The sequence below is a fragment of the Carcharodon carcharias genome, chromosome 14 (genome assembly GCF_017639515.1).
Source record: "Carcharodon carcharias isolate sCarCar2 chromosome 14, sCarCar2.pri, whole genome shotgun sequence".
Classification (NCBI taxonomy): domain Eukaryota; kingdom Metazoa; phylum Chordata; class Chondrichthyes; order Lamniformes; family Lamnidae; genus Carcharodon; species Carcharodon carcharias.
Window position 1 is genome coordinate 18,301,077 of NC_054480.1, and position 12,333 is coordinate 18,313,409.

Sequence of the window (12,333 nt, forward strand, 5' to 3'; positions counted from 1 at the left end):
ATGTACCTGAGAAAATGACCTGATTAGAACTAGAACAAAGAATTTTCTAAATGTCAAGCTTGTCTATAAGTCTATTTATAGTGCCTGCCTCAGTTGAATAGCCTGACAGCATTCACTCTCTATCCTCATTCATGAAGTGATGCAATTGATGTATCTGAGAGTATATAACAGCAGAAGACAATATTTGAGAGGAAGAAGGGAAGAAAATTGTCAAAATAACCAATAGCCAATCTGTGCAGCAATTGAATGTTGATGTATGCTTAGAAGCAGTATATTGTGTTACTGCTTGTCAGTCATGTGAGAACCCATCTCCAAATAGTACAGTCCAAAGACCAGTGGACTGGATGAAGTAGGCTGGATGATCTAAAACCCTCTTGCCCCTAAAAGCTATTGAGGCTAAGTCAATTGAAAAGGTCAGAACTGAGATTTTTGTTCAGCAAAGGTTTAGAAACAAAGGTGGGTAGATGGAGTTAAGGTATTGACCAGCCAAGATATAATTAAATGGTGGAAGAGTCTCGATGGGCTGAATGGCCTACTTCTGGTCCTATGTTCCTGGTGATGCCACTTTTTTTTATAAGTATATAACTGGAAGAGTAGCAGAGGGATCTAGATGTTCTAGTGCATGAGTAACAAAAAGTTAGTATGCAGGTACAGCAAGTAATTAAAAAGGCTGATGGAACACTATCCTTTATTATGAGAGGAATTGAACATAAAAGCAATGATGTTATGCTTCAGTTATACAGGACATTGGTGAGACCCCATTTTGAAAGCTGTGTGCAGTTTTTGTCTCCTTATTTAAGGAAGGATGTAAATGTGTTGGAGGAAGTTTGGAGGAGGTTTACTAGATTGATACCTGGAATGAGTGGGTTGTCTTAGGAGGAAAAGTTGGACAGACTGGGCTTGTTTCCACTGGATATTAGAAGAGTGAGGGGTGACTTGATTGAAGTATATAAGATCCTGAATGGTATTGACAAGGTAGATGTGGAAAGGATGTTTCCTCCTGTTGGTGAGTCCAGAGCTAGGGGACACTGTTTTAAAATTAGGGCTGCCCTTTTAGGACAGAGATAGGAGAATTTTTTTCTCTGAGAATTGTGTGACTTTGGAGCATTGCTTCTGAAGGTGGTGGAGGCAAGGGCTTTGAATACTTTTAATGCAGAGGTAGATGGATTTTTGTTAGGCAAGGGAATCAACGGTTATTGGGGATAGATGGGAGTGTGGAATTCAAACCACAAATAGACCAGCCATGATCTTATTGAATGGCGGAGTAGGCTCGAGGGGCCGAATGGTCTACTTCTGCTCCTATTTCATATGTTCATATATTCAGTTATTGTCAAGGTATTGTTCCCTGTTTAAGGAATGACTCAAACACTCAGATACAGATGCTGCCAACTTTCAACTATTTTTCTTCTTTGAGTCTGAGAATCTAGAAACAGGTGTGGACGGTACTGGGTTGGGGAACCCAGTATTGTCCACACCCATTTCTAGCTGCATTTATTGGTTAACAATTAATAGTTGAGAACCCTCTCCAATTTTTCTCTCCAGTGACAAGGAGACTGATTTGCAGCCCAAAGCCTTACCTGGTGAGACCAGTTAACAGAGCCTAGAGGATTGAACCTAAGACTTTCCCAGTTGATATACCTAAGTGTATTGACTCATAGAGCTACCAGGAGAACTTTATATCTTTATGTTCATGCCAGCAACTGAGAGTTGCTGGAACTGTGCTTCAACATTCTGTAACAATCCCTCCCCACAAAAAATATTTAACTCGTATTAGGAAACAGATAGTTTAAGTTAGTTTTATGTGTGTTTGGATGTGTTAGGAATAAGATATAGCTTTAAGTTAAATTTGACTCGTATTTCTGTATTTGTCTGTTACGAAAAGGAGAAGTTGAGTTTTAGTTTCACTTTAAAAGGTATCTATTTTAATGACTTTTGAAGGAGAGTTAAGGCAAACAAGGTAGAGAAAAAAACTGCACTGTTGCGTAGGTCCAGAGAGGGAGAGCTACCCGCACGTTCACACACACACACACACACACACACACACACACACACACAAGAAAAATCAGCAGTTTGAGTTCAGTTGGATGCAGCTGCCAGAGAGACTGGACAGCAGAGAGACAGATGGCAAGTCCCAAACTGAAGTTTAAGCCAGGATTCCAGAGTGACTGGATACTGGGGGAGGGAGCTGCAGAGAGAGAACATTTCCCAAAAGAACCAAAAGGTCCCAAGGCCAAGAAGTGAGACACAAGGGAGGGATCCCAAAAAGACGTTCTAGTCAAAGGAAGAACAGGAGTCTGGAAAAGGTCCTGTTCTGTGGAAGTAACTGTATGGAGCAGAGAGGAAGGCTCCAAGCTTCAAGTTTAAAGAGACAAAAGCTACAGGATACAAGTTTAAAGTGATATAGGCGTGCGAGAAGCCAGAAGGCCCAAGGAGACAGCTCAAGGTCTGTAACATATCACTATGGGCGTGTGAAGCACTGTTGATGGTTTAATCAGTGAGAGAGTGGATGCATGGAAGAAAGATTAAATGCACGTAGTGATTCAGGGGAGAGCAACATCAGAAGGAGAGTTTGAAACCCTGGAGGTGGACCCTTATGGAAGGCGTCTGAGAGAAAGCATCAGTTTGGGAGAAAATTCCAAAGCGAATTCTTGGAGAGTAGAGATTGGAAACCCTCATGTGAAAGGTGGAGTTCAGAGAGACTGGTTGACTCATGATGTGACAAGCGTCTGGGGGGAGTTGACAAGAGGTCTATAGTTGAAGGAGCATCTGTCACTTGGTTTCAGAATGTGGTGTGTCTGACCACAGGTCTCCTATTGGTTTACATGGGCTGTGTACTTACTGTGAACATTAGAGTATAAGATAGCTTTTGTAACTTGTGTTATCCTTACAGGTCTGTATTATCTGTAAAGGTATAGTTGTGGGTGAAGGGTTATTGTAATATAGTTAATCTTTTCTTGTTTAATAAATGTTTTATTCTTTTGTTAAAAGTTCATGAGCTGACTCCTGTGACTCTGTTCAATAGCCACTCTCCACATTTGTAAACAAAAAAATAAAAGTTAGGATCTATCAAGCTGGGTTCCACCAGGGATCAAGTTTCTCCAGGAGCAACATCAGCTGGGACCATAACACTCATGATGTAGAATAACCTAGTGAGAGTTGGCCCAGAATTGGACCTTTCTAATCTGAATGGCTCAGTACATTCACCTACTGAACCATGAAGGGAGCCAAAATAATTATTTTGACTTAAATTGAAGCTACTTTCCCTCAGCTTTTTCTGTTTGCTGCTATTGGTCATGTTCCTCACAAAGGTGGCAGGAAGAAAGTAATCAGCAGGAATTTTCTGATCCCTATCTAAACTTGGCCACCAAGAGTTGTGTGGCCATCAAGGCAGTCTACAGCTACCTTGATGGCTCAGTTGGTAAAGACAGGATATAATACCTAGAGACCAAAACTCAGTTTCATTTCTATGCTGATCTCTGCCAAGATGGCAGAGTAGTTTGCTACAATTGGCTGCTGGGGAGAGGGAAATTAGCCAAATTTATTTATTTTTTCTAAATTTCACTTTATTGTCCACATGGAAATTCATTTCGAGTACATTGCTCATTCATTTTAAAATTACATATAAGTGAATGATAACAAAATAAATACTTCGAATTATTACCTAGCGACCCTGCCAGCCACCTCTCCTTCTGGAAAGCGCACATCTGGATGGCACACGATGATAATTTGAGGGTCTGTCTGTAACCTCCCTTCCCATGGCCAAATAGCGAGCTGACAAAAATGGGCTCTTCATAGAGTGCAGGATATCTTGCACTTTGATGAAGTATGAAACAGCAGTATATTTGTTGATGAGTTTGAATACTGCTGATACCTGGCTATATTTAGTCCATACACTGGCAAGAAAACGTGTTGACAGGTCTTAGAATTTCCCAATTTCCCAACATCTGGTGTCAAACCCAGAAGACCAACCTTCAGATGTCTGCCACAATCAATATTTGTTGATCAATTTAACTTCTAGTTTATCGACACTATCAATGGAAATAATTGTCATTTTAAACAAATGAGCATGTTATTAAATAGACCAGAGAATTTACCAATGTACTTAAGCAAATAACCTTGTTCCATGCCATTACGTAACTTCATTCATACTCAAAAAACTGGCACATCTATTGATGCAAAAGTAGCCAATTCACAATTACATTGTGTAACTATTCCCACTAAGGTGGGAAGCTGTGCTTTAATAATGTAGACACCACACTGTCAGGGAAGCAATGTTGCTATAGGGTTGTGGAGGGAAATAAATCTGCTTGGAAGTATTATCGCTCCCAAATCCTGGAAGCTTGTAACTTGAGATGATTCATAATCAAATTTTCTATTATGGATTGTAAGTTAAAACTGCTTTTAACAGCTATGATAATAAAATAATCACTGCAAAGAGGCACAACATATCACCCTTACTCCAGATGGACATTTTATAACAACTTTCAAATTTAAAGCTCTCTCCATGACTTAATTAGTAAAGGCATTGTTCCATGTGAAGCTGAACTGCACAGGTCAAAATGTTTCCAATTTTAATGCTCAGCTTGATCACCTGGACCAACAGAAAAGGGGCACTGTAAATGCTCTCTGCGCCCTAACACAAGATGGGGAACCATAGAATCTTACATCATAGCAGGAACCATTTGGCCAATCATGCTTATTTAGTCCACAGTCCAACTTTTCCCCCATAACCTTCCAATTTAATAACCTCTTCAAGCACTCACCAGGGTTCCTTCGACAGCACCTTCCAAACCCGCAAACTCTACCATCTAGAAGGACAAGGGCAGCAGGGGCATGGGAACACCACCACCTGCAAGTTCCCCTCCAAGCCACACACCATCATGACTTGGAAGTATATTGCCATTCCTTCACTGTCCCCGGGTCAAAGTCCTGGAACTCCCTCCCTAACAGCAATACGAGTGTTCCTACACCACATGGACTGCAGCAGTTCAAGAAGGCAGCTCACCACCACCTGCTCAAGGGCAATTGGAGAATGGCAATAGATGTTGGCCTCGCCAGCAATGTCCACACCCCGTGAAAGAATTTTTAAAAAACATGTCCAATTGCCTTTTGAAAGTCTCTAAAGAGTCTGCTCCCACCGTACCATCAGATAATGTGTTTCACAGCTCAACAACCTTCTTTGTGAAAAAATTTGTCAATTCCCCTCTAGTATTTCTGCCAATTATTTTAAATCTATGGGTCAGATGAATTATTAGGAGTGAAATAACCCTGATAAATCTAGCACCAAACTTGCAATATTTTAGTGTGTATCTGTTTAACATGTTTAATTTTGTTTTTAAAAAGGAATACTTGTCAAGGAATACAGTTTCTCCCTATCTCCCTGCTAACAGCTTTATTCTATCAAAACCACTTATAATTTTTAATCTTCTTCTTCTTAGGTAGTCACTCGGGATCAAGGAAGACTTGCTTCCACTCTGGTTTGATGTGTTCTGAGATGGCTGATAAGTCCAATGTGTGACCTGCAGACTCTGGCACAGATGGACACGTGGTGCTTGAAGGGTTGGGAAGGTGAGCCGTTTGGAGGTTTGTGCTCTCTTTCCAATGCCTTGACTTCACTTCTGCATGTTCCTGACAAAGTCCCTCAATGTCTTCAGCGCTTTCCCGAATGAACCTGCTCACAATCTTAAATACTTCCATTAGGTCTCCCCTTAAACTTCTCTGCTCTAAGGAGGGCAATCCAAGTTTCTCTAATCTTTCCACATGAGATCTGTCAATATTGCTCTGTTGTGTGCAGTGATTTCTAGCAACTGAGTATGTAGACATTGGGTGTGGATAGAATGAGGCTTGGTTTTGATATTCCATTAACTGATCATTACAGTTTTAATACATTGATCTCAGCCAACACTGAGTTTGTTGTGACAATTTTCCTCAGTGCTTCTGGGTTAGGGGAGGGGCAAAAATTAACCAGGGTTTCCTGAAAATTGAAAAAGACTTGCATCTATATAGTACCTTTCACTACCGTTGGATATCCTGAAGAACCTTACAGCCAATTAAATACTTTTTTTGAGGGTATTCACTGTTGCGATGCAGGAGCCAATTTCCTCACGGCAAGGTCTCACATGCAGCAATGTGATAATGACCAGATCATGTGTTTTAGTAATGTTGATTGAGGGTTAGGTATTGGCCAGGACACTGAAGATAACTCACCTGCTCTTCTTCAACATAATACCGTGGGATCTTTTACATCCATCTGAGAGGGCAGGCAGGTCTTCTGATACTGCAGCACCACAGTGTCAGCTTTATTTTTGTGCTCACGTCCTTGAGCTCAGAACTTCTGACTCAGAGGCAAGTGTGCTACCAACTGAGCCACAGCTGACACTATCAAACCAGACTTTCCTGATTGCTATCCTGTGGTGTGTGCCGGAAGGTGGACATCTGATGAAAGGGTAATGTTGAGTTCATCCATGATGCTCTTCACTGACAAATGAGTGACATCAGGAAATATTTTCTTAGGCCAAAGGGAACGGAAATTGGGAACTCACTCCCTTCCAAAACTTTATGAATGTGAGGATAATGAGGTAGATTTTTGTTAGATAGGGGTATCAAGGGAGCAAAGGTGGGTAAGTGGAGTTGAGGTGCATATCAGCCGTGAACTAATTGAACAGAAGAGGAGCCCAGAGAGGCTGAATGCTCTATTCCTGTTCCTCTGCTCCTAAATTGTCTGCCAACACTATCATGGAACTGCATCTCAGCAGATGCCTATTTTGGAGTGGATCCATAAAGTGACACTGCGCTAGTGGTTTGTGCTGGAACAACAGCATCGCTGCAAGTTTCATCCTAGGTTGTCACTGCTACTACACAAATGGCCCACATTGACTGATACATGTTAAATGCAAATAAAAACAAAATTACAATCTGTTTTGGCTCATTGATGATACAATTAACTCACTGGTCTCAGAAAGCATCAGACTGATAGCTGCCACATGATCCCTCTCCAGGGCTATCCATACATGCACAAAGCCATAAAAGAGAGGCAAACAGTGGAAGTGACCTTTTCTGTAGACCTTATGTATCCTGGACCTATGAAAAGTGGTTTGTGGCCAAGTCTTGTAGCAAAACCAACAGGAAGTCATCCAACTTGCTTGCATTTTATGTACTGGGTGACCCAAGATCAGGAGCCTCACACTGAAGTTAGCCAAAAAACTGAGCAGCAGCCCCTTTAAACATCTGACAGCGCAGTACAGAAAATGTCTTCACTCAGGCAGCACTATGGTTTTGTGGCCTGGATATTTCATCAGTTCTTTTAGAAGAGGATAAGAGAATTTTCAGAAATATTGTTCAGGATATCTCCAGCATCTCACCTAGGCTCATGGTTCAAAAAGGCAGCTCACCACCAACTTCTCAAGGGCAATAAATGTTGGCCTAGCCAGCGACACCCACATCCAATGAATGAATAAAAACCAAGTTCTTGCACCACTGAAACCTGTTATTAGCACAGTGGTACATACAGGATGCTGTCCATCTTTAGCTATTCTTTACCTGTGTCAGAATTTCCAGGCTTCAAACTCAGCCTCTGGGCTACATGTGCCCACAAGCCCTGGCAAACTAGTTCAGAAAGCCCAGACACTATTTACACTCATGTTTCTTACCTAATTTGACTTTTTTATTATGGGGGGGGGGGGGGGGGGCGGTGGGGGTGGGGGTGGGGGCGGTGTGTGGTATGGCGTTGGAAAGTGCAGTTGTCTTATTGGTGGGTAAATCTTAAATCTGAGAACAGCAACAATAGTTTTCATTTATATAGTGCCTCAGGAAGTCTGGTGGTGAATATGAGTAGCATTCCTGCCTCTGAGCCAGAAGCTCTGGGTTCAAGTCCTACTCCTAGGCCTGCGGGCCAAGGAAGGTGCATTCATAACGTGGCCAAACAGGTTGAGTATCAACCTGCGAATCCTTCCAACACACGCCAATGGCAGATGGTAAGAGCAGGAGAGATTCCCGGGCAGCCACGTGATGGAAAGAAAGCTGGAGCCTCTACCATCACTATTTATAGCTCCAAGCTACAACATGCATGTACAAGTACATGTTGCCACAGCAACTCAGGCTCTTTTAGGGCCAGTTGGCTGAACGGCTGGTGTGGATCAGATTGTTGCCAACAGCACAGGGTTCGATCCCTCCTTCAGTGGGTGAGATCGTGGTGCTGCGGGTCAGCCCTGCCTTCAAGCAGAGTGCTGAAGAAGAAGATAGTGCCTCTAACATAGCAAAACATGCTTCACAGGAGCGTTATCACATGAAATTCAACACTGAGATATTAGAATAGTGACCAAAAGCTTTGTCATGGAGATAGCTGGTAAGGGGCAAGTTAAAGGATAGAGGCGGAGAGGGTTAGGGAGAGAATACCAGCCATCTCTCAGCAATCAGCAACTTGAGCTAGATGCAAATTAATACGAACATGCAATTAAACCTTACTTCTGATCCCTGGTTGGTGTTGGGACCCCAGATCGGGGGATGCATCTACAAATTATAGGCACAACAATACATGCCAATTTAACTCCCCTGAGTGTCAGGGAATGATGACTTCTCAAGGAAAATAAGAGCTAATAGCAGCAAATGAAACATAGAAATATGAATGAAAGGTTATTGACCTGAAACATCAACTCTGTTCCTCCACCTGCTGAATATTCCAACAGTTTCTGCTGTTATTTCAGATTTCCGGCCTCCATAAAAGCTTTTTGGTATAAGGACTAATAAAGATTGGAGGCATTAACGCCATGTCAAGATTTTATTACAGTCGCCTAATTTTGCTCTGTGCTTCTGGTGGGGGCAGATTCCGTCTCTGTCTCCCGTTATTGGCCAAGTATTATTCCGCTTGCACATAATCGTTCTCTGTAATCTCAGTTATTTTAACTTCCGTGCCAATAGCCGTCTGATAGCTGACCAATAGGTACAGAGGAACGCAGTGATCCCTTATCTCAAGGATCACAACTCTTATTCAACAACAATCGTTCGCAGCGGGGACAAGAAGAAAATAATCTCGCTTTTACTAAATGTGTTTACTTTGACACACGAAGTGTTTAAAACAACATCCCCCTCACCACCCCCCCCCCCCCACTCTTGATAACGATTTCCTGACCTTTCCACCAACAGATGGAATTCTCAAGGTTAACAGAGGAAAGGGAGCGAATCTCAGTCACCCTCTGCAGCCGAGCAGTAACAGATGAAATAATACTCGCCATTATTTCGTGTCTTTTTTTTTACGCTCAGGAATGCGTAAGACGATCGGTGTCAGAGGGAATTCCCAGGTTGTGAGGTTTTAAAGAGAGGAGGAGGGGGAATCCCTTTGAAATAAACAATACCCTGGCAACGAGAGAGAGAGAGAGAGAGAGAGAGAGACAGATACATGACCGTCAGCCACTTGGAGAGAAAGCGATCAACAGCCACTCAGCAGAAAGGGACCATCAGGAGTAAGAATAACAGGTACAAGGCGCTTATTTCAAACACACAATACACCCTCTGGTCTGGCGGTGCAGACAGTAGTCCCTCGAATGCCGCTTTAACTCTTAACCGGCCCAGAAATAGCAAATCCCAAGGTCTGGATTGAAATTGACACTTTATATTAAAAAAGGACCAAGATGCAAGATTTTCACAACGTTTGACGCGCTTCTGCTGATCCGGTGTGGCCAGAGAGTAAAGTTTTGGGATGTAACAGCGGCAAGCACATTTTATGTTCATTGATTTTGGTCGGGGTGGTATGCACAGCAGATTTACATTGAATAGGGATTAGAAATATCAGTGGTGTTTGCGTTTTCAGGATTAGGAAAGTTAGATTGGAATAGAGATATTGTAGACAGGCAGATCCTGGGTCCCAGGATCCTGACCCCCTAACCACCACCCCCCTCCCGCCTCCCCCTTGTAATTGTCCCCGGGAGCAGTAAGAAGCCCCGAACTCGCCACTGTTTTAAACCCCCACAAGTGTGAGCAACTTCGAAAGTATTTTGCATCGTTCGTAAGGGTTGGTGACGTTGGCCATCACGTGTGTCAGCGTTCTGGCGTCCGATGGGGTTTTTTTTTGGTTGTATATGTGAATCGTATCGTTTTCGTTTCGTCTTTCGCTCTGAGTGTGTGTGTGTTTTTGAGTTTGGAGTTTTCTTTTTAAATTTGAAAGCCATTTCACCGCGACGAGATCAGACACGCACACATACATATTGCAAGGGCATATTCAGCAGCGATCGGATAAAAGCGGGGTGCCTTCTCCCGGTCGGCTTTTGAAAGAGCCAGTTTATATATGTATATATATATGTATATATAGAGATAGGTCCATAGGACGTAAAGGCGAAAGAAGAGGAGGTGGAGGAGGCAGCAGCAGCAGCGTCTGGATCGCAGAGAGGGTGAGTTGTGTTTGGGAAGCGGTAGCTGATTTTGCTACTTTACATTGATACTTGATTGTTGCCACGTTCTAGAAGGCGCTACAATGTTGCCAATTCTCCCTGCACCCGCTCCCCCTCTCCCACCCGCCCCTCCCGGGCTCCCTGTGTGCGTGTGCCCATCTCTCATCCCCTGTCTTCAATCCCCTGCACGCACGCACACACACACAAAAATGAAGCGACCAGATCCAGAGAGAAAAGTAACCCAAATAAAATGGCGGCACGGCCACAACCGGAGTGAGTGTGTAACGATCCGAAGGGCTGAAATGAAAGGGGACCAGGGAACCGCACCGTTTAGGGCACGGTTCTCTTCTGACTAACCCCCACCCCACCCCCCAGCTTGGCAACTTGAGAGGGTGTCCAAGACGTAACATACAGGCTGGCTTCTATTCCGACCTCTTTATTTCCTTTCCTTGCCTACTCCCCCCTCCCTTTTTTTTAAAAAAAAGGGAAAGCAAAATAATAGATCAAATTGTATTTGTGAAAGTACACTATGTATTCCCCCACCCACCCCGCACCGACTGTCGAAATCAGCATTAGTTTCCCCTCCTTCAGCTGGAGGCTGAGATCTGTGAATGGGGAGCGGAGAGCTAGAACGCGCTGATATTGATTATGAGGCTGAAATTGACCACACTGAAACCGAGCAGGGCTCAGATGACTGTCCATTCAGCGTGTCTATCTGGGGGGGGGGGGGGGGGGGGGGGCGGGTGGAGGCAGTCTCTGGTTTGCTAGCATGTTCCATTACACACATACCCTATGTCTTTGATATTGCTCTAACTAGTACTGTCTTTAAAACGAATCTTAAACCAGATGAAATACTACAGTTGCTACTTAACATTGTAATCTTTAGACGGCACTGTGTGTGTGTGTGTCTGTGTGTGTGAAACAAACATCGCACGAATCTAAACATACTGTCCTTTCTTTTTTTTAAAAAGGGTAAAGGGGTCAAATCTTTTAAAAACACGAAAAATAAGATGACTCTTTAAATGGACATAATTTGTCCTGAATGGCTTACTTGGGGGGGGGGGGAGAAAAACCCATCATGTAACGTTCCAAATGCAGAGCATCCGATTTGCTACTTTTTTAAAGGGACAGGGTCTGTTTCTTTGTTTTCTTTTTGCCTTGGCCTACTGTAAATCAAGACTGGGCAGGATTTCCTGACTGCACATGCGTCTTAAAACCCCAGTGACTCACAGGACTATTCAGTAGAGTCGGGACGCCAAGCTTTAGAAATGAGCCCGAGAACGGATGTTTGCAATAAGATTGGAACTCTCGTTTGCAGCATTACAAGACATACTACATCTTTTGACTTTTGCAGAGGCTTGCAAGTAGACTGAAATGGTTGCAAAAAAACGCAGCTTCGACAAATAAGTGTGTTTGTTGTTAAATAGTGTTTTCCCATTTCCCAGGGAGCCAGATTGATACTTTAATTAAATCGAAATAAACCAGCAAGAGTTTCTTCTGACTTCTAACTGGACTCCTCAACATATATATTTGCAATAATGCGGAGATACATAGGAGAGTTTAATTAGTTTGGTCTCTTCTAATGTGTTGGCTTATTGAATTATATAAGGCTTAACTTTAAAAGTTTCCCCGTCCCCCTTCACCCCCACCCACCCCCTTCACCCCCACCCCCACTCCTTACTGTATTGTACGCCCCATTCCCCCGCCTCCCCTTGTCATGACAAAAGAGTGTGAAAATGAGTCGGCCAGAACTACAGGCCTCATCCACTCCAACCTAACATTGGCCCACTGTAGGCATCATGGATGTGGGGCTGTCAGACAGCTGATTTGGGAAAGCTATGCTCTCCTCAGGAATTCCCCCCGTGGATACAGTCTTCAGCTCAGCAGCGAGTAACAAAATCATTCCATCTGTGGGAGTCAGGGTGGAATGCTGATCTCATCCCAAAACCAA

General features: G+C 43.3%; 1 protein-coding gene across 6 annotated transcripts in view; it reads left to right on the forward strand.

The window, feature by feature from the left end:
- The first annotated feature begins 5,537 nt into the window (after positions 1-5,537).
- The window catches only part of LOC121287384 (zinc fingers and homeoboxes protein 3-like), a 72,046-nt gene continuing 65,250 nt past the window's right edge, over positions 5,538-12,333 (forward strand). For 4 of the 6 annotated variants that reach the window (XM_041205210.1, XM_041205205.1, XM_041205209.1 and 1 more), the window contains exon 1: positions 10,045-10,382. The gene's annotated coding sequence lies outside the window, so the exon portion shown is untranslated. Of the gene's footprint in view, positions 5,569-9,373; positions 9,472-10,044; positions 10,383-12,333 lie in introns of those variants that run through there. The other 2 variants (XM_041205207.1, XM_041205211.1) reach the window with 2 other exon arrangements.